This window comes from Ascidiella aspersa, chromosome 8 (assembly GCF_963924565.1).
Source record: "Ascidiella aspersa chromosome 8, kaAscAspe10.2, whole genome shotgun sequence".
NCBI classification, from domain to species: domain Eukaryota; kingdom Metazoa; phylum Chordata; class Ascidiacea; order Phlebobranchia; family Ascidiidae; genus Ascidiella; species Ascidiella aspersa.
Genome location: NC_139454.1, coordinates 949357 through 969127, shown reverse-complemented (window position 1 = coordinate 969127; position 19771 = coordinate 949357). Strand labels below are relative to the sequence as shown.

At 37.6% G+C, this 19771-nt stretch overlaps 1 non-coding gene across 1 annotated transcript; it reads left to right on the top strand.

Moving 5' to 3' along the window:
• The first annotated feature begins 206 nt into the window (after positions 1 to 206).
• On the top strand, positions 207 to 281 carry Trnaa-ggc (transfer RNA alanine (anticodon GGC)). Its single transcript has one exon. It is a non-coding gene; the product is annotated as a tRNA-Ala (tRNA).
• The last annotated feature ends 19490 nt before the right edge of the window (positions 282 to 19771 follow it).

The following is a 19771-nucleotide window of genomic DNA, read 5'->3' as shown; positions in this document are numbered from 1 at the left end:
GTGTAGTAGCTTGGCAGGGTTGTGAGATGACTATTGTGTCATTCAGAACAACTTTCCTCCAATTGCTAATCCTGCCTTGTGACTTTAAACACTCGGTGGCGGGGCTGAGCTATAAATGCGCGAAACGAAATGTAATAATACTTGCTTGTACTAACAGATTGAGCAAGCATTGGCGTATGGTTGTTTCTCGACTCGCTCCCCTCTGAGCCTGCATAGCTCAGTTGGTAGAGCGACGGTCCCGGCTTGACCGGAGGTCGTGAGTTCGAACCTCACTGCAGGCTAGTTGTTTGTCTAGCCTGCTCTGCTTGCATCATAGATCAACAGATTCGGTGAAGATTACGTGCTCATTGAAATGCCAGGAGCAACCTACTCGCCCATCAGAACTGAATCCTTCATATATCTACAACGAAACACAAGTATTGCATAAATAGTCCAAACAGAGAATATGTTGAGAATAATCACGTTCGCTACTTGTTCTAAAAACTCTAATTCATGTTTGCTGCTAGCTACAACTGTCTGATTATACTTAAAACTTGCGTATTTATTATTTTCGTTGTAATCAATAAATTTGTCCCGGTTTTTGTTGCTTATGAGTTTTACGATTTGTTTATTACAAGCAGGGCTTTGGAGCAGGCGTAAATGTTAAATTGGTCCGGCTCCAGCTCCGGAGCTTACTTATATCATACGTTAGCTCCAGCTCCGGAGCTTATTGATACCACTGCTCCGGCGCCATTACGGAAAAAACTAAAGGTTTAAGGAAGAACGCTTAATTTGCAATATCTAGCGTTTCAAAATAATCACAAACAAAACACCATAATGGTTAGTTAGAAAAGGTGGCGCCAAAGAGGCAACAATCCTTCATTTTGTGAAGAGTTGCCGTTAAATTATATGAATTCAGCCATTAGCAGTAGCATGGCATCTTATGAAATACATTGGAGCTGGATCTTTTTTTAAACAACTGCTCCAGCTCCGTTAAAATGCGCGCCTCCGGGGCTCCGGCTACAAAGCCCCGATTACAAGCAGGTTGTCCGATAATATCGGATCGGAGTCTATACCCGATACAAGTCTTAGTATCGTACATCCTTAATTACAAGCAATACAAGATTTATTGTGGAGCTTTTTGTGGTTTGCTTTTACTTTAGTTAAACTGAAAATTAAATTTCGATGTTTCCTAATATTTTTATAACAGCGTACTGCACTATGACGTAATACTGGCAAACCTTTATTGGATTGAAGGCCGGAAATTGATTTAATTATTATCAGTGCTGACTTGAAGCCATAAACCGTAAGTTGTTACCAAGTCTCTGTTTATTGTCGCGTACAAATTACAGAATATTCTGTAAGCACGAACAGCGACATATTAATCGTAGGCAGAAATCAGTTGCCCTAATCAGGATGAAAGTGCGAGCAAGGCCAGGCTGGATAAACAACTAGCGATGAGGTTTGAAATCGCGATCTTCAGTCTACTAAGATTTACAAGGATCCCAGAGTAGTCGCTTGCCGGTATAAAATAACTTGTTTAAGTTGCTTTCAGCGTTTCTCAACCGGTGCGCACTGGTGCACCATGGAAGGCTGCTAGGTGCGCCGCGAGCGAAAGGAAAAAACGGAAGTACCTTTAAAGATATGCAACTATAAAACTCATGTAATAAAAAATGCAGGCAATTTAAGAGAAATATCGGTACACTTCAAAAACTTCGCGCTCGCTTCGCTCGTAAGGTGCGCCGCCACGTTTTCATACGTCTCTAACGTGCGCCCTTAAGTAAATAAGGTTAAGGAACACTGAATTAAATGAACGAAATAAGCACACAGTGTAGTTTGACGTCATACATGCGAAATAGTGCTCATTATTTTTTTAGCCGTATTTTTCTCTGGCACTAAACACATTCTATAACACGCGTCAACAAATTGATTAAAACTTATATGAAGTGTTCACTTCTTGTTTGTTGACGAACAATTAATACTGTAGCGAACAAAGGGCGCGAGAGTCGAGCACAAGATTGTCTGGGTGACTCGCTGCTCTGCTCCACATAAGGACCTTGTTTAACCCCGATGCCACAACACACCTTGGGCTTCTATTGCTTTAAACGGCGTCTATGAAACCTTTTTCAGGCAACGCGCCGTTTGGCTGAACCCAGGTAGCGGCGCAGACTCTGTAAAAAAATTCATCAAATAAATTTTGCGGTTTTGAAATACAAACCTTAATTTTACAAACCTACAATATTATTGTGGACGAGTTTGACATAAATAACGTTATGTTTAAATGCCTTTACAATTGAGTAACTCCACAGTAGCTTTAAAACACAGAGAGAAACCATTATTCCAGTGACGGATAAATGTGGGGCACTGGGTTATGAACAACAAAGTGTAATTTTTTGACTATTTTTATCTTTTATGCCCGTAAGCGTTCGTCTAACCACACACTATAAAATGAAAACTTGTGCAACTTAAACGATATAAAGGCGTTTTTCACGCTGCACGCGAGTGTTTTCAGTTTTAAAAAATACATCGCTTTCAAAAAGATTTGTGAAAAATATGTCACGATTTGACGTAACATTGTGGAGGCTTGAAATTATTTCCAAACCCCAACAATATCCTGGATCCGCCAATGCAATGCACAACCAAAGAAACTTTCCATCGTAGCCCAGTTAAAGAACGTCGGCTCTAATTGTTGCTGGCACAACATAACATTCCGTCACTTAATACTTTTACGTTACAGCGCCCTCCCAATCCTTGATCCACAACACAATAGTCCTTTTTAAACAGCTCAAGTGTGAACAAGGCGCGATGCATTTGTCCTGATGCAAACCACACCTTGAGTTATTCTACCTTGAACTAACGTATCTCACAAACAGACCCTGTCCGATGGATTTTGTTTGGACATTACGTCACAAAGTTACGTCACACCGGATGTATACACAAGTAACCTTAGGAATGCTGAGATTATCGTTGAGCGTAACGGCCCGTTTACACTACAGCTGCACTGGGAGAGTATTTTAGTTAAACAGGCCTACAGGCGGTAGAGTCGGAGCCGGACTTAACATAATGTTTTCGGTCTGAGTCTTGCCTTTCTTTTCGTGTTTTGACTATAGTATTGGTTTAACGACTACACAACACTGCTTATCACCACCGGAACGATCAATATTTAGCGGCGCCCTCCCTTACGCTAAAGCACACTTTACCTTGGAAGCCTGGAAAAAATAACTTTTGGAAATTTAATTCATTTGTTTGTTTGGACACAGTCATCAAGTCATTTTGTATCGTATGAGGACGAGATACTTCTTATGCGAAATATCGCGTATCAAAATAAAACATCAGGTATTCCTAAATGGAAGTAACAAAATGTCCAATGGATTTATATTACCTCGCCAGTGAAGCAACTAACTGTAGAACAACACGCATTTCTATGCGACTTACTTGAAACCAGGCGCGGATCTAGGGGGGGGGGGAGGAGACAATTTAACGTGACGTCATATATCTAAGTCTATACGTGGCGTTATAATAACTAACCCGTTGCACACAATTTGTTTATTTTGTTAATGTTATAGATTGGAGAGTTGTTACTTTTAATACAAAAGCTGTAGCGATGTTATCAATTCGCGCAAAGCGATAAACGCCTTTATATCGCTAGAGCTTTTGGTTTCCCAAAACTTTTATTTTCGATGTTGCCGTACGACGCCTTTGGGACAAAACAATTTGTCAAAATAAGCATTGAGCAACATATTAAGAACAATTTCCAATATACCTAGTTGAAATGGCCTATTACTGTAGTGTACACATCCAAATATAAAACACTTCCTGAAACATTTTCCCAGGGTAATTTAATCCACTCAACATAATTAGATTTTCGCGGAGGGCTAAATAAAACTAAATATACTTAGTTAAAAAGGCCTAAAAATAAAGTTTGGATGATTCACGTGAAGTTAACTATTTAACCACCTTAACAATAGCTCGCGTGATTGCCAGACAGGAAATGAGTAAAGGCGTTGGGGGCCAAACTAAATGGTTGGAGCCTTAACGTAATTTCCTTTAGAACAAGGAAATACTTAGCAGTCCGCCTTCAACAAAGAGCTAGCGTTTGGTTGTTACCTGCAGTTTGGTGCAAGCGCTTTACTGCTGTACTGAGGTGAACGCGAAATGTTGTGTAGGTATATGAGCTGAAATATCAGGTTACTTTACAACGTACAAACCTTAAATCAATCGATCTAATATCGTGACGTAGCTATGTGATATGTTAAGCTTTACATGAACATACCAAGCCTTGTTTGAACGGCTTTGTGTAAAGTTAAAGTTGTGAATTCATTTGCGATATACCATAACGAATTACGTCATATATTGTGACGTAGTGATATGTTAAGCTTTACATGAACATACCAAGTCTTATTTGAGCAGCTTTGTGTAAAGTTAAACTTGTGCGAGTGAAAATGGCCGAAGCAGCCGAAGCCGAAGAGGAGATTGCTGAAAATGTTCAAGATATAAACTTGGTGAGTTTTTGTTCAACTCAGAGTTGAAGGTAGAAATTTCACTTGCAATAACGCATGAAGATTTCCAAACGTGACGTCACAAAGTTACGTCATAACGAGCGTATGAAGAAGTGACCTTAGGAAAGCTGAGATTATCGTTCAGCGTAATGCAAAACTATTCAACCCATTCTTAGTTTTAAAGCTTTCAGGAACAAAAAGAAAAAAGGGGAGGGGCCTGTAACATTATTTTACTGGGACGCCGGTCCAAACCGTTCCTGTTTACTTTCACCACTGGTTAAACTTGGAACAAAATATTTCGTGGCCACTTTGTGGAAACATAGAGTGAGGTCTACAAACCAATAATGTCGTGGGTTTAGGACTTATTCCGTTTTGAAACCTTTTTACGTCTATCAGCTATTAATCCTATTTCTGATCTCATTTAAAATTGTTTGTTATTTTAAAATGTGTCTTATTCTAAACTGTGTTTTATTCCAAATTGTTTCTTTTTTTAAACCGTCTTTTATTCAAATGTTGATGTTGTTCTAATTTTTATATTATGGCTTTTTTATCTCAACAGAACAACGCAACTGTTTTCGCTGGTGCAGAAGTTCACGTAACAGAAGTGACGCAAAATACCAACGTCACAGAAGTGACGCAAAATATGAACGTCACAGAAGTGACGCAAAATATGAACGTCACAGAAGTGCGTAACGTAACAGAAGTGACGCAAAATATGAACGTCACAGAAGTTACGCAAAATATAAACGTCATTGCATCAGGTGAGGGTATTTCCTTTGTTAAATATTGTTTGGAAGTAACTGATTAGATAGGTCCACATTTTAGTTTATTACGGCGGTTTTAGGTTAAAGTGGGTTTCGCGTCAGGGGAGAAAGTGCCAATATGTGTTGAAATAATGTCGGAACTTTTCGCTTCTGCTTTGTTCATTGTTATATAATTATTGGTGCAAACCAGGGCTGCGGAGTCGGTTAAAAATAAACCGAGTCCGACTCTAAATGTTTTATTTCGTCCCCAGTCCGGCTCATACTCATACAGCCTTTATTTCACCCATTTACCCAGTGTTTCTTAACTTTTTTTACTTAAGGGCGCACGTTAGAGACATTTGCAAACGCGGCGGCGCACCTTGCAAGCAAAGCGAGCGCACAATTTTTGGGGTGTACCGATATTTCTCTTAAATTGTCTGCAATTTTTATTATATAGGCTTTATAGTTGCATATCTTAAAAGAAACTACAGCCTTTATACCAAAATAAGAACAACATTAACTTCGGAATAAAAGACAGTTAGGAATAAGGCGTAAATAGGACTAATACATAATAGTCGTAATAATGACGAAATCGGAATCAGACCTAAATGGAAAAAATAAGGCCTATACCACCTTTTATCTAACCCCCAAGCCCCACCTATAACTATTACTAACTCCCCGAATATTTTCAACTCTAACCCAATTGCTAACACCACCAACTACCCGCACATACAGGGCAAACAGGGCGAAAAATCCGGGGTTAAAACAGCGGCGCCCAAATGTCGACAGCAAACGGCCAATGCCAAACAGATGTCATACCCTTTCCTACAGTCTTGGACGTAATTGTACATGTTTAGATCTTATCTAGACTATTTTAGATTTTATTCTGTCGTGGTCATTAATGCGAATTTGGCGTTATCGTCGTTGGTCTTAGTTATATGGTATTATAGAATTATCTGATTTAGATATTGTTGTTTTATAGATCGTATTGTATTTTCTACTTGAAAATACTGTGGAATCACTGAGCTAAGCTTAATCGGAAAGTAAAAATTCGTGTTATATAATATGTTAAGTTATTTTTTCCTTTTGCTCGCGGCGCACCCTATATTGTAATGTTTTATTTGCAAGGAGAAACATAAAACCACAGCAATATCATTCAAGAGTTTTTCCTTTTGTTGACGCATTTTGATCTCTACTAATATGGCAATTATTCCGGATGAGTTCAGTGACTTCAAAACTTCACTTTCAATACTTGAAAAAGTGAAATAGTGTAGCCGATCTTTCCCCATTGTGTTTCGCAGATAGTTTTTAATGAACTTCAATTTTGAAAATAATCTCTCTTGAGTACAGTTAGATGTTTTCCGCTTCGCATTTTCGCCAAAACTTTTGACTGCAGCATAATTCGGAATAATGACGACTAAAAGCAAAGCGTTTTATAGAAAAACGTTGCGAGGTAAACACGAGTGCTTTTTGTGCGACTGGGAAACCAAGCTGGAACCGAAACTAATAAGTAACACTTCTGGGTATGCACGCTAAAAAGCGTCAAAGTATTTTCAAATTAGCGGATACATTATTGTGTCCGGACAGCAGGCAGTTGCCTCCAGCGGAAATTACTGTTTTTTAAAGTTTACAATAATTAGGACTAGTAATTTAATCTTGCAACTATAATATTCCCTGATGCTACTTCAGTTTGCAAGCCAAAAATTAAGTTGCAACTACTATTTTGCAACAAAAAAACTACGGGACCCGTAGCAGCTGCTACGTCTGCTACTAACTTAAACGCTATAAAGCAGGGGTGGCCAACCAAACAGATACCAAGAGCCCCATTTGTTACTTGGTTAACCGCAAAGAGCCACACCTTACACACGTGAAAGTAAAAGAATAGCCTATCACACAATTTCTTACTCACTCCCACAAGGCGATCGCACGAAGCGAAAAACGTGCCTTTGTTTTGTTAAATAGACAAAATGTTATTTAGAAGGAGACGCGACGAATTGATTAAAAAATACACATTTCTCGATATAATGTCGTACATCAATATTATTTTGGCATATTTTTTGCGTTTATCTTGCTTCAAAAGTGTTACTAAATGGCCTTAAAGCAAACAGTCTGGGTCGAAACCGACAATAATCCATAATTTAACCAAACGAAATCGAAACATTCGAAAAACTCATAAGTGTAACGTGAACGTAAGAATCTTATATAACTGGGTAAAGAGCCACATGAGGCTTTATGACTTATTCCGATTTAGACGGTATTAATACCATTAGGTATTAGTGTTATTGTGGTCTTATTCCGAACTGTGTTTTATTTCGACGTTGACGTTGTTCTTGTTTCGGTCTCATGGCTGGAGTATTTTCGGTTTGCGCGAATCGGTAATATTTTTATAATGTAGCTTTTGTTTTAAAAGCAACACTTCTCAAAACCTAAACCTTAACAAAGTAAACAAACTGTTAATGTTTTGAAATCCATTTAATATCACACAATCACTGTTGTTTGGTTTCATTTTGTATTTTTTTTGCAAACGTGCAGGCTCTAACATCGCCTGGCTTGAACAACTAGTTGAAGAAAAAGGTAAGTTCAGCATATTAGTTCTTAATAATCTTTTAGAATTAATTAGAAATAAGTTATGTTGTGTTTTACCCTGAGCCCACCAGACCTAACGTAGGGGAAGGCGGGGCAAAACGGACCCCTTAAGGCAGACCTGGGCAACATACGCCCGCCAAGCAATTTAATCCGGCCCGCGGTTAGCCTGTTTTAAATAGTGAAATAGAAATTGTTTTGGGGCTTCGCGCGAATTTCTTCTGTCTTTTTTGTATGTTTCACGCGATTTTTTTGAATTTATAAACAAAAAACGTCCTCTGCACTGCAGCACTCTCTCAAACGAAATTTGAACAAACTTCTTTATATATTTTTGCGCTTTGGTCAAATGTATTCTGTCTTTAAAATATGAACGGAACATCGACCCTTTTGCCAGATACTGATTCAAATTTTGCCAACTACTTTACTTGATGCCATGCTGTGTGTTTCTCCCGATTTATCAATCTGGGTAACTTAAAGCCTCAAAAAGCATGTTTTTGTGCGAAAATGTTTACGTATTTTAACCTTAAATTTTTGCTCAATGCGCCCAACAACTTAATAATCACCAATATATATAGCAAAGTACGTTGTTTATCTGTGCTCTATGCGTCACGTCCACCCCTAAATATCAATTAAAGTTTGCTTAAAAAGATATATAGATGCAAGTTTTTCGCGGTTCGCGCTACGTCTTGTCACTATTTCTTTAAATTCGACTCACATCACACATTTACGCACAACTCCAAACGTAATTACAAGTTCGTTTGCTTACTTGTTTTATAGCGTCAGAGTTTGACGTCATACTCCCTGTATTTAACAGTGTTGTCAAGTCATTCGTAAAATAACAAAGTCCAAGTCAAGTCTTTTGAATAAATAACAAGTCAAGTCCCAGTCCAAGTCATCAGTTGCCCAAGTCAAGTCCCAGTCATAATTAGAGCAAGTCAACTTCAAGTCCAGCCCTTGTCAAAAAAATAAAACTTTAAATTATGAAAACCGGCAAACTCCACCGATTATTATGAGCAACTCAAGTAAAAAATAACACAATAGCAACATATTACAAGCAAATTCTTTTATGTGAAAAGATTGGGCTAAATAACGTAATTTTATAAATAATTGCTTAATTAAAACAATTTATTTTAACCCAAGTCATTTGCCCAAAAGACTTAAGTCAAGTCAAGTCATTTAAAAACAGTGACTTAAGTGCACTTAAGTCAAGTCATCGACTTAAGTAATTACAACACTGGTATTTAATATCTTATTTTTCACCCGTTTTATCCCGCTTGGGGGTCCGTTTTGCCCCAACACTATCTATCGCATGAAAACCTGATATCTTCTTTCAACTTAAAAAACCAACTGTTTCGGATCAATAAACAGACTCTTACCTACAAAATTTAACGAAAAAAAATAAATACTTCGCCTTTACTTGAACTTTAGTAACAAACGCATAATTTTACTGAGCTATCCTTATATCAATATCCCCCGAACACATTTTCTCCCCTCCCTGGTTTGTGCAAAATCGAATTTGCCTAATTTTTGGCCACAAACGTTTTTCGACGATATTCAATGTTCAGCAAACAAATATTGACGCTGGCAATTTTCGTTAACGAGAAAAGTGAGGTTCCGTTTTGCCCCGCTTTCCCCTACATGCGCCCGTGCAGCTTTCGTGGCTAAGTTTGTGGCAGTTACTGCAAAAGTAAATATAAATCAATATTATAAATATTTAAACCCTGTCCCCTTAATATAATTTGGCTTACGGAGAGCAGGTTGAATCCGTGTGAACATATTACGGCGCTATTATGACGTCATTTTTTTTAATTTAAATTTAGTTTCAATTAATTCTTAGCCGGGTAAATAACAGCAGAAAGTTCCAAATGGCTATTTACCCGATTTTTTGGGTACACACACATCCATTAGTGACTTTATATCGATTTAACTACTTTATTAACTTTTGTTGTCCAGGTAAATAGACTCTTCCAAATTTAAAACTATGATAAATTTTTATGCTAATGAGCTGGATGACGTAGTTTTAAAATAGTAGTTTGTGTCATGACGTCACAAAGTGCAGCTCGCAAAAACTGAAACTTTCTTTTTTTAAAATAAATGATATATAATGGTCATATTCCTATTATTATTGGCATTACACTGCGATGTTAGTCGGTTAAATTGTAACTTAAAAGAAAGTAATTTAACTGAATCTATTGCTTCAGAAAAAAGAAATATTTTGTGTAATTTGAGTGTCGACCACAAACGTATTTTTTCAGATTGAATCTACCGTATGTGTACAAACTCTTTTAAATTGCTTTAATTAAGATATGTTATGATTTTTATTATTGCTGTTGAATTGCACACATTTTTTATAAATTGTTCTATTTTGTTTTAAGTTGTACTGAAATATTTTGCTTTCCTAGTATCATTTACTTCTTGTACTAATATCATATATTTATAATGTTTTTTCCAAATTTCTTCAATTATAATGTCTTCCTTATTCTTGTTATGGCTGGTCACTGAGTAGTTTGGTGGAAAAGGTTGTTGCATGCTGTTTTTCAAAAAAAAGGAACAGAATGCAGATGTATTTAGTTATTTTTTGTAGCCATCTTAAAAGCGTATTTTATTCTCTTCCTCGCATTCATTTTTTTAGTATGGTAACAATAGTGTGACGTCATCGTTTTAGTTTATAACAGCTATCTTCTCCTATCTAGCGGCAGAAAAACTTTAACACAGAATGCTTTCATATTACTTCCTTTATTCAGCTCGCGTCGCGACGAGGCGGCTGCTGGCATCCTGCTGCGCTTTATTGTCCTGCGCGTGCAACGTTCATTGTACGAAGTTGCTTGTCTTAGTTAAACTAGGCGCATGCGAATTGCCTTTTAGAAAGAGGCTTCTCTTGGTAAAAAAACTAATTGCTCTTACAACACAACATATTTTACCACCGCAAATTTAAATGCGAATCCTTGAGGCAGTGTACACCTCTCTGTTAGCACCTGTTGTAATTGTTGCACCATTCAAACACATAAACACCAGGCCTAAACAAATATAATGATACAAGGGCCGCAACAACAAAATGCTCTACTTTAATGCATTTTTAGCGACGACGTTACAAAGCTACGTCATTGCATGGCGTCATATAAATATAAATAATAAAAACACTGTGTTTATTGGATTTAAATTTGCAAAACTTTTAATATAAAAGGTGGCTTATTAGGCACATAAACCTGTTTTGTAAATTGCTCTGAACTGCAGATTTAAAGTCTGTTTTAACAGTGATCGCTCAGACCAAGGCATGGTAAAAATTTACCCAGAAAAAGTGGAAAAAGTGTAGCAAACCGTAGACGTTACGTCATTTAAAGAGAATAATAATATTAAATGTAGCTTTATTAAATGTCAGTTAGTCACTGAAGATGATACAAGATCGTATCCAAACGTTTTAATCAAGATGCTGTCGATCTACTCGACCTTTTTGGCTTTGAAATGTATTATCAAGCTACATTACAGATCCTTGCATAGTGTAGGCTTCCCAAATAATATTATTTGCCTAAACATGTTAGCTGGCCAAAATGTAATAACATGGCCGTACGCATTATGTGCGTAAATTCTATTTATTAAATATATGTTTCGATCATTCCCCAAATACGCCATATTTGAACCCCTTTCGTATTAAAGCCATAAATTAAGTGGAGAAATTTTCGGCCCACATCTGTTTTTGCTTGTAGAAACATGTTAAGGAAAATAAAAAACAAAATATAAAATATATAATATAAAATTTACAATACAAAATAAAAAATATTAAATATTAACAAAAAAATATAATAAAAAAAAATAAATAATTTTTTTATTTAAATACGCTAAGCCCTGAAAATATACCCCCAAAATATACAACAACCGCACCCCCTTCTAGTTAGTATCTGGTTTTATTTTATTGGGACTGAGCACAAAAAAGCATTTTTTTGTTTTAATTTCAGCAGGAAAGCTAAAAGTCATTTATTTAGATTTGAAAATGCACACAATAACTACAAACACCACATTTTTCCTAATAATTGCCAAAAATATTGTCGACGTTTTCCTGGCAATATTCAAGTAGGTGCCCTTTGCCATTAATGTTTTCATTTTTTAATTATGTTGAACTGAGCCCCAAACTTAATATATTTTCTTGGTAATTTTTTTAGCAAAGTCACCAATCGAACAATATTTTAGCAACATTATCATCTACTTTTTTTAGGAAATTATAGGATAAATATGTACTTAAGCACCTTGAAAATAATTTTACACTTGTGTTTTAAAGATACCCTTTATAGCAGTGACTCTTAACCTTTGTTAATTGCCGAGTCCGACAAATTACGAAACCTTTCGTTGAACCCCAAAATATCGCTCAGTCACCGAAATAAATATCCACCACATTTGAAATATATTTCTGTATCAAATCGACTTCTATTGTTGATTTATGATAGAACAATATTTTTTTGGGTGACCAGTTGTGAGAATTGAGGCTTTAATGCAGTGGGTTTCTAATGTTTGTGGCACACTACAAAATCGCGACACACTTTCTATAAAAACAATTTTATAACTTGACAATTGTCATTCATACATGGCAAAGCAATAGGTAAACGTCCTAATGTTATCAGTTTTCTAATATATAGTGTGCCCAGCTACCAACCCCACCATGCCACTGAGCAGCAACAAGTAATATTACCAATGTTATCTTTTTATTTCTTTGTGAACACTGGCTTCAAATGAACATGTATTTTGTTAAATATTCCACAAACACTCAAATTACATGAAATATTTCATTTGGTGTTCTTGTATATTTGGACAGTGGATACCAACTTGTTTCACTGGTTAGTTTAGCGGACATACCAGGTTGCAACAGTTCTAACACAGTTCTAACAGTTATTTTTTGTGTTAAAGTGGATCTGAAGCCTCCGGGCAATCTAGTCACATGATATCGATGTGTTCATTGCATTGTTGTGGTCGTCCAGAGTGGAAAATTTGTTTTGATGAATTGTTTCTAGGATTGCATAATAGCCGTTAAATATGATGTCTGGTCCTTGGCCCAGTTTTGAAAAGAGGCAGGCCAGATGATTTGCATTTGTCAGTCCACAGTTTGCCGATCCCTGCTTTATAGAACTGCAGTCTCTTTTCTGTCATCTCTTAAATCCAGTTTGAAATGTGATATTAACATTGTATGTTGACTCAGATTTAAACTTTTTCTGTGTTTGTTTTATTTAAACTTTTGTTCAGCTCATCAACCCATTACAAGCCCCAATTTGTCGGCTAAGCTTCAAGTAGGGTTCGTTCGGATATTAGGAGCTTTTAGTATTTGAATAACGGATATATCTGGATATTTGTACTTTAACCTAACCGGTTAATCGCATAATAAAAATCTGCAATCTAAAAATGGAAAACATTTGCCCACAGCAAATTTGGCGAAAACGAGCCGAAAGGTGTAAAAGCGAACCAAAAATGTTAATTATGTTTTCAGGTTAACCGGTAAAAATGGGATAATCCACTACTGCTGTTAGTTCATGTATTTGGAGAATCAAAATTTCTTTAAATGGTTTCCCCGCGGTAGTTTGTTTGTAATTTGCATATAAGCAAGTGGAAAGGTTTGTGTCTATCGCCGTGGTAAAATTTTCTAACATCCCCAAATGTCAAATGAATTGTTCTTTTTGTTAGTTTTCAATTGTTCTATGTAGAGGTGCCTTTTAAAAGTTGTTGTAACGCAGACTTTCGGGAAAAGAAGTGATTAATTAAATTATAAAGCAATGAAAGACACACACACATATGTGTTTAATAACAACTGTGATCTAGCCTCATGGGAAGCTGCTGACCAACGATTACGGCTCTAAGCCTGTATAGCTCAGTGGGTAGAGCGACGGTCCCGGCTTGACCGGAGGTCGTGAGTTCGAGCCCCACTACAGGCTAGTTGTTTTCCGGCTTGCTCTGCTTGCATCATAGATCGTCAGATTCGGCGAGTCTGCGATGGCTTTTGGTGTATTAAAATATAAAGCTTTAAAAGAGGTGTATTGCAAAAGACCTTATTATTTCATTCATGTACTGTATACTAGGTTTCAAATGCTGCTTAATTTTGTTGGTAATTGTCACCATAGCTGCGTTGCTTTATTTTGTGTTGATCAGTAAAACTGTGACTTAGCAGAAATCTGTTCGTTGTGCAGGGCTTAAAGTTCCATTTGTTTGACATATTATCTGTTTTTTAAGTGTTGAGTTTCCGTTGAAGTTCTCCACTTTAATCGAGTTTTTTCAATTCTCAGATGCAGCTTTGCGAGCGAACCAGAAAAAAGTGGCCAACATCAAAGTCAAATCTCAAGAAACAATCTTGGTTAAACTCCTGGTCATTAACAGGAAGAATGTCGAAGAAGAAGGTTTTAACGCAATGTTGGTCTATAGAGGCAATGAGAAAAATGTTACTTTTTTTGAGGTGGATGAATTCTGTCAGGCTGCAAAAGAAAATGCAATCAAAGAAGCAGAATCTAAGTTCAGCGACCAGGCAGCGAAAAATAATTTCATTGCAAAATATGGCAACTTTATCATAATTTTTGGAGGAGCTGGCTATGGCAAAACTACCTTAGGGTTACAAATTCTGCAATATGGGTGTGATAATCAACCTGCATCTGGCTACATCTTCTATGTAAACCTGCCATCGTTAGACAACAGCAAAGAAATGAGTGTTTTTGAGTTCCTTATAAAGCTATTCAACTCAAACTGGAAATATGATGTGGAAACAGATAATAAAATTCTGGAAAGAATCTCCAAATCCAATAATGTGTTGATCATCATGGATTCAATGGATGAAACAGGTTTTTATCTTTCAATGAAAGCACCAGTCATTGGTTTGTACGAAAGAGCAAAACCAGAAGTCATTCTCCAAAACCTTTTGCGGTCTGACATTCTTGGCAATGCTTTCAAGTATCTTATTACACGACCGGAAGCATATCTCCAGTTGAACCCAGATTGCAAGTCACACTTCCCACTTGAGGTACTTGGTCTCGGCGAAAATTCACAGGATTTGCTTTTCAAGGAAATTTGCCAAAGTCAGGAGAAATACGAAAAAGTGAAAGAGGTTCTCAACCAAAACCCAGCAGCCAATGCATTAAGCTTCATCCCATTATTTGCCAAAGCAATTCCAAAATACATTCTAAAGCATGGATTGGATGGTGGTGCATTTACTACTACTGATGTGTTCACATCTTTTCTGAACGACTACATTCGCTCTGTTAACTTCAAGAATCACCCAAGTGTCCTCCGCAAGCTCTCTGATTTAGCTTTGTATGGAATGCTTAACAAGAAAGTCACCTTTGAAGCACAAGATTTCACCAACGTTGGTCTTGAAACAAATGGTTTGGGGGATTTTCTCAAAGTTCAAGGTCAGTCCAGTGATATCAGCCTTAAAATTCTGGAAGGAGACAGAACAGTTTTGTTCAATCACAAGCTCCTGCAAGAGTTCTTCGCAGCACTCAAGATTATGTTTGACACCCCCATGGAACGGTTTAAAGAGCTACTGGAAAACTTGAAAAGTGTCGATTGGGAAATGGTTCTTCAATTTCTCTTCGGTCTGCTCAATCCGAAACTCCAAAGCAAGCTAAACGCGCTGTTTCCAATCTCTTCAGCTGATGTTTTCACCAAGAGAAGCTTGCTCAAGGATCTGCTTGTTTCCATGACTAAAGATTTCGCCAAAACATCTGTGAATGATTTACCAGTTTCACTCGCTTTTTTTTATGAGTTTGATGTTAAGGCTCTTGTAAAATACAGTGAGTTCAAGGCTCGTCCAGACGACAAGAGGTTGTTCACGCTGTGCAGTCTCGCCCACGAGTCTATGCTTGATGACATCACAAGATCAGTGGTGGAAGTTTTCCCGGACATGGTTTTGCTTTCGCGCACGATTCTTCCCAACCACGTGGCAAGTCTCTGTCACGTGCTTCGCGCCACCAACAAACCAATCACCATCAACGTTGGAGCTTACGGGGAACGAGCCAAGTTCATCGGGGATGGATTGACGATGCTGATCGAGACCGTTGCTGAAACACAACACACGGTTGGTTATTTAATAAATATATAAAGTATAAAATATTGTATTTTGTCGGTCATATGTTAGTTACACTGCTTAAATTTTTGATGTATTTTGCTTTTCAGTGCTCGATAAAGCTACTTAAATATAATTTAATTTTAATTATTATTTAGTTTTATTCAAGTTTATCCTGGCTTGACGCTTTACAAGGTTAGGGGTTCGGACCCCCCTTTTTTTTGTAAGTGACATTTTCGTTTTTTGTACGTTTTTGTCACTCATCGTTCTAAGCGGCAATGTTTTTAATGTAATTTGGTCACGCGTCTTAAGCTAATGCGAAATTAAAATCAAACGCAAAACGCCGTTTTTCTTTTCTTGTTCGGTCAGCCGTAAATGCTAGATAGTTTTTTTCTTTTGCCTTTTGTTATTCGTTCGGGTTGGCTGATTAGCAAGTGTGTGTTCGACAATCAGCAACAATAAATCAAGCTGTCTCCGCCTTTTTCTCGCTAAAAACGTCGAGTTAGACGGTGCTGATGTTTCTTGCTGTTTGCTGTCCGCGTTAATATCAGATGTCGGTGTAAGACAGGGGTCGGCAACCTACGGCCTGGGGGCCGGATCCACCCACCACCTCTCAATACTTTTTGGCCACTTAACTAGTAAGTGCAAAATATTTTCTCGCTGAGCGCGAATGATCTTTCTGCGTCCGGTTTGTTTGCCTTTTGACGGTGTCTTTCAAATAGATCAGCGCTTCTTTACCGTTGCGCCATGGAAGGCATAAGACGTCATTACGATCGCTATTTTATGACGTCATATCCGTCGCTATATTATAACGTCATTAACGTCAGAGATGAAAATTCGTAACCCCCCCCATTTTGGATTTCTGGATACGCCCCTGATTTGACGATATTTTATTTTGATTGGAAAAAAAAGTGAAAATCTGTTGACCAGTGTAATAATCAAGTCATTTTGGTGCGAAACAAAAATAAATTCGGCCTGCAAACGTAAATCTTACAGTTATCCGGCCAGGGATCACAAGCTTTAACAAATTATCCGTCCCCTTAACAAATTATCCGGCCCTGAAAAGTCGTTTGCTAACCCCTGTCCTATACAACTACAAAGTGTGCGTGTTTGATTGAATTGGGGAGGTGGCGGCTGTAGGTTATATGGCGTATAATGGTGGACTATGGTGCGATGGCAAGACAAATATTAAATCCGCGAAGGTGATTATTTAATAGGGTACGATAGTTTGTGTTACATTACTGGAAGGGGGGAGGGGGGTCATTAATCAGGTCCAGGGGCGTATCCAGAAATCCAAAAAGGGGTCCCGATTTTTCAACTTAGGTAATTCCCCGTTTTTTGTCTGACGGTAATGACGTCATAAAATAGCGATTGTAATTACATCATAAGTAATATCACAAACAGCCAATTAACGTCCAGCAAAACCGAACTTTTAGACGCAAAACGCACACGTGCGTCGTTGAAAATCCTACCAGGTGCCAGCTGAGGAACCGCTTAGTGTGCAATCGTTAACTTCAGGAGAAAAACGAAAACAAGAACGTGAAATATATGTGATTGATTATTTGGTAAATCTATGTACGGGACTACGATAAATTACAAGCACGTCTTTCGCCACCTGCAATACTAAACGGAGATTGTTTCTCCCCCGTGTTATTTGATTCCACTTCAATAGTTAATCTGTTTGAAAGTGTTTAACCTTTTTAATTGAGGGCACACCTGGCGAGCGAAGCGAGCTCGATTTTTTTGGTGGGGATAACGGCATTTCTTTTCAATTTCTTACAAGTTTTTATAACATTGCCGAAAATAAAAATAATAAAAACTTTAAAAAATAAATGTCCAATGTTTGAACACGTTTTCCGTTTGTCCGCGACGCACTTGAAAGCCTTCCACGGAGCAACGGTGGTAAAGCGATGATGAAATTCTAAAGACAGCATTAAAACGTAAAAAAACAGACGTAGAAAGAACAGTCGCGCGAAGCGCGAACATTTTTCGCACTTACGTTGTTAAAATACTCAAAAAGTATTCAAAATGGACTCGTGTATAGTTTGTCGAAGAGGCAGCGGCACCAATGAATTACAGAGACCGCTTGGTTGATTGTTATTAATTGTCGGATACGCCACTGATCAGGTTGTTTAATATCTAGATGAGTTTAGCACACCTAGGAAGTCTAATCTATCAATTGACCATATTTCAGATTCGCAAGTTCCACGTAGATGAGGCCACCACCAGCATTGCAATTCTAGCACCGATGGTTCCACAGATGCAAGAATTGACGATCTTCGACAGCAACCTTTCTGCCGACGACATAAAACTTATCTGCGAAAACTTGCAAAGGAAAACGCTACCGGTACTAATACATATATCACACATAATAATTGAATTTATAAGCTGTGTGTGTTATGACAGAGCATGAATTATTTGAGAGTAAATAATTTCTTTCTAAAGTAATAAAAAAAAACACAAAAGTATTAACATGGTAAACACCAAGCCATTCACTATTAGATTAGATGCAGGTCAATGTTGATATGTGAAACCTGTAATTCCAGTTACGTCACTTGCTTAATATGACGTAACATACAGTCACCCCACACAAAAAAAAAACTCACGGGAACTGGTACAATTTCATCTACTTTGTTGCATGTAGATTGAGCTTCTAGATTTGAGCTTCAACAATCTGGATGAAGCTGGGGTGAAGCTGCTATCCGGGTGCATCCCCTACATCAAGAGGCTTGTTCTCATGGAATGCGGACTCACATCCGACCATCTCCTGGTGTTGGCGAGCAGCATCGAACAACGACAACATCCCGTGAGTTTTAACAAAATGTAGTAATATTGTGTGATCTTATCGACACCCATCTATACAAGTGAAACACACAATAAGACTTACTAAGCAACACTATAGAAAGCAGAATTATCTGTAACAGCATTATTTTACGACTAACAATATAATAAAACCAAATACAGTAATATCTGTGACGAAATGAAAACTGAACCTGTTGGAAAAGTCACAAATTATTCGGATTTAGATCTGAAGGCCAAAATCACATGTCAAACTCTAGGACGAGGGTTGATCACTGTTTTAGGCACCCTCGCGTTTTGGCACCGGACTGTTTGCCTCTGTGTGGGTTTAGATTTTGGCTTAGGGTTGGAATTATTGCTGAAGTTAGTGTAGTACCACTAATACTTTTCGTACTGTGACGTAACATACAGTCACCCCAGACAACCAACTGGTACAACTTCATCTACTTTGTTGCATGTAGATTGAGTATCTTAACTTGAGCGGCAACAATCTGGATGAAGCTGGGGTGAAGCTGCTATCCGGGTGCATCCCCTACATCGAGAGGCTCACTATTAGGCGATGCGGACTCACATCCGACCATCTCGTGGTGTTGGCGAGCAGCATCAAACAACGACAACATCCCGTGAGTTAACAAAGCACTGAGGCTTCGAACCTCTTGATTGCCCAACCTGACATTTCCATGCAATGGTAGTCCTCTGTCAGACCAGGGACGAATATACTGGTAAAGGTCCCTGGGGCTGAGGATAGTTAATCACCCTAATACTCAATTTACAGTTTTATATTTTTATTCAAATGTCGTTGAACGACGCAGCATCGTGTTTATTTTATACAAATCCACATTTTGTTTACAATTCAGTATTTTTTAAATATTTTTCAATATTTGTTCTATTATTTTTTCTTGGTTAAAATGCTTTGGCCCCTGTTTGGGACTTTCAACAACACAAACCATTAACAAGGATTTGAGCAACAAATTAAAAAGTGAAAGAATACCAGAAATTAATATTGTTGCCCCTTGTTTATTTCTGTTGTCTAAACCTCCTTGTGTTTATGCAGGTGGATTTGTTGCCCCTTGTTTATTTCTGTTGTCTAAACCTCCTTGTGTTTATGCAGGTGGATTTGTTGCTCCTTGTTTATTTCT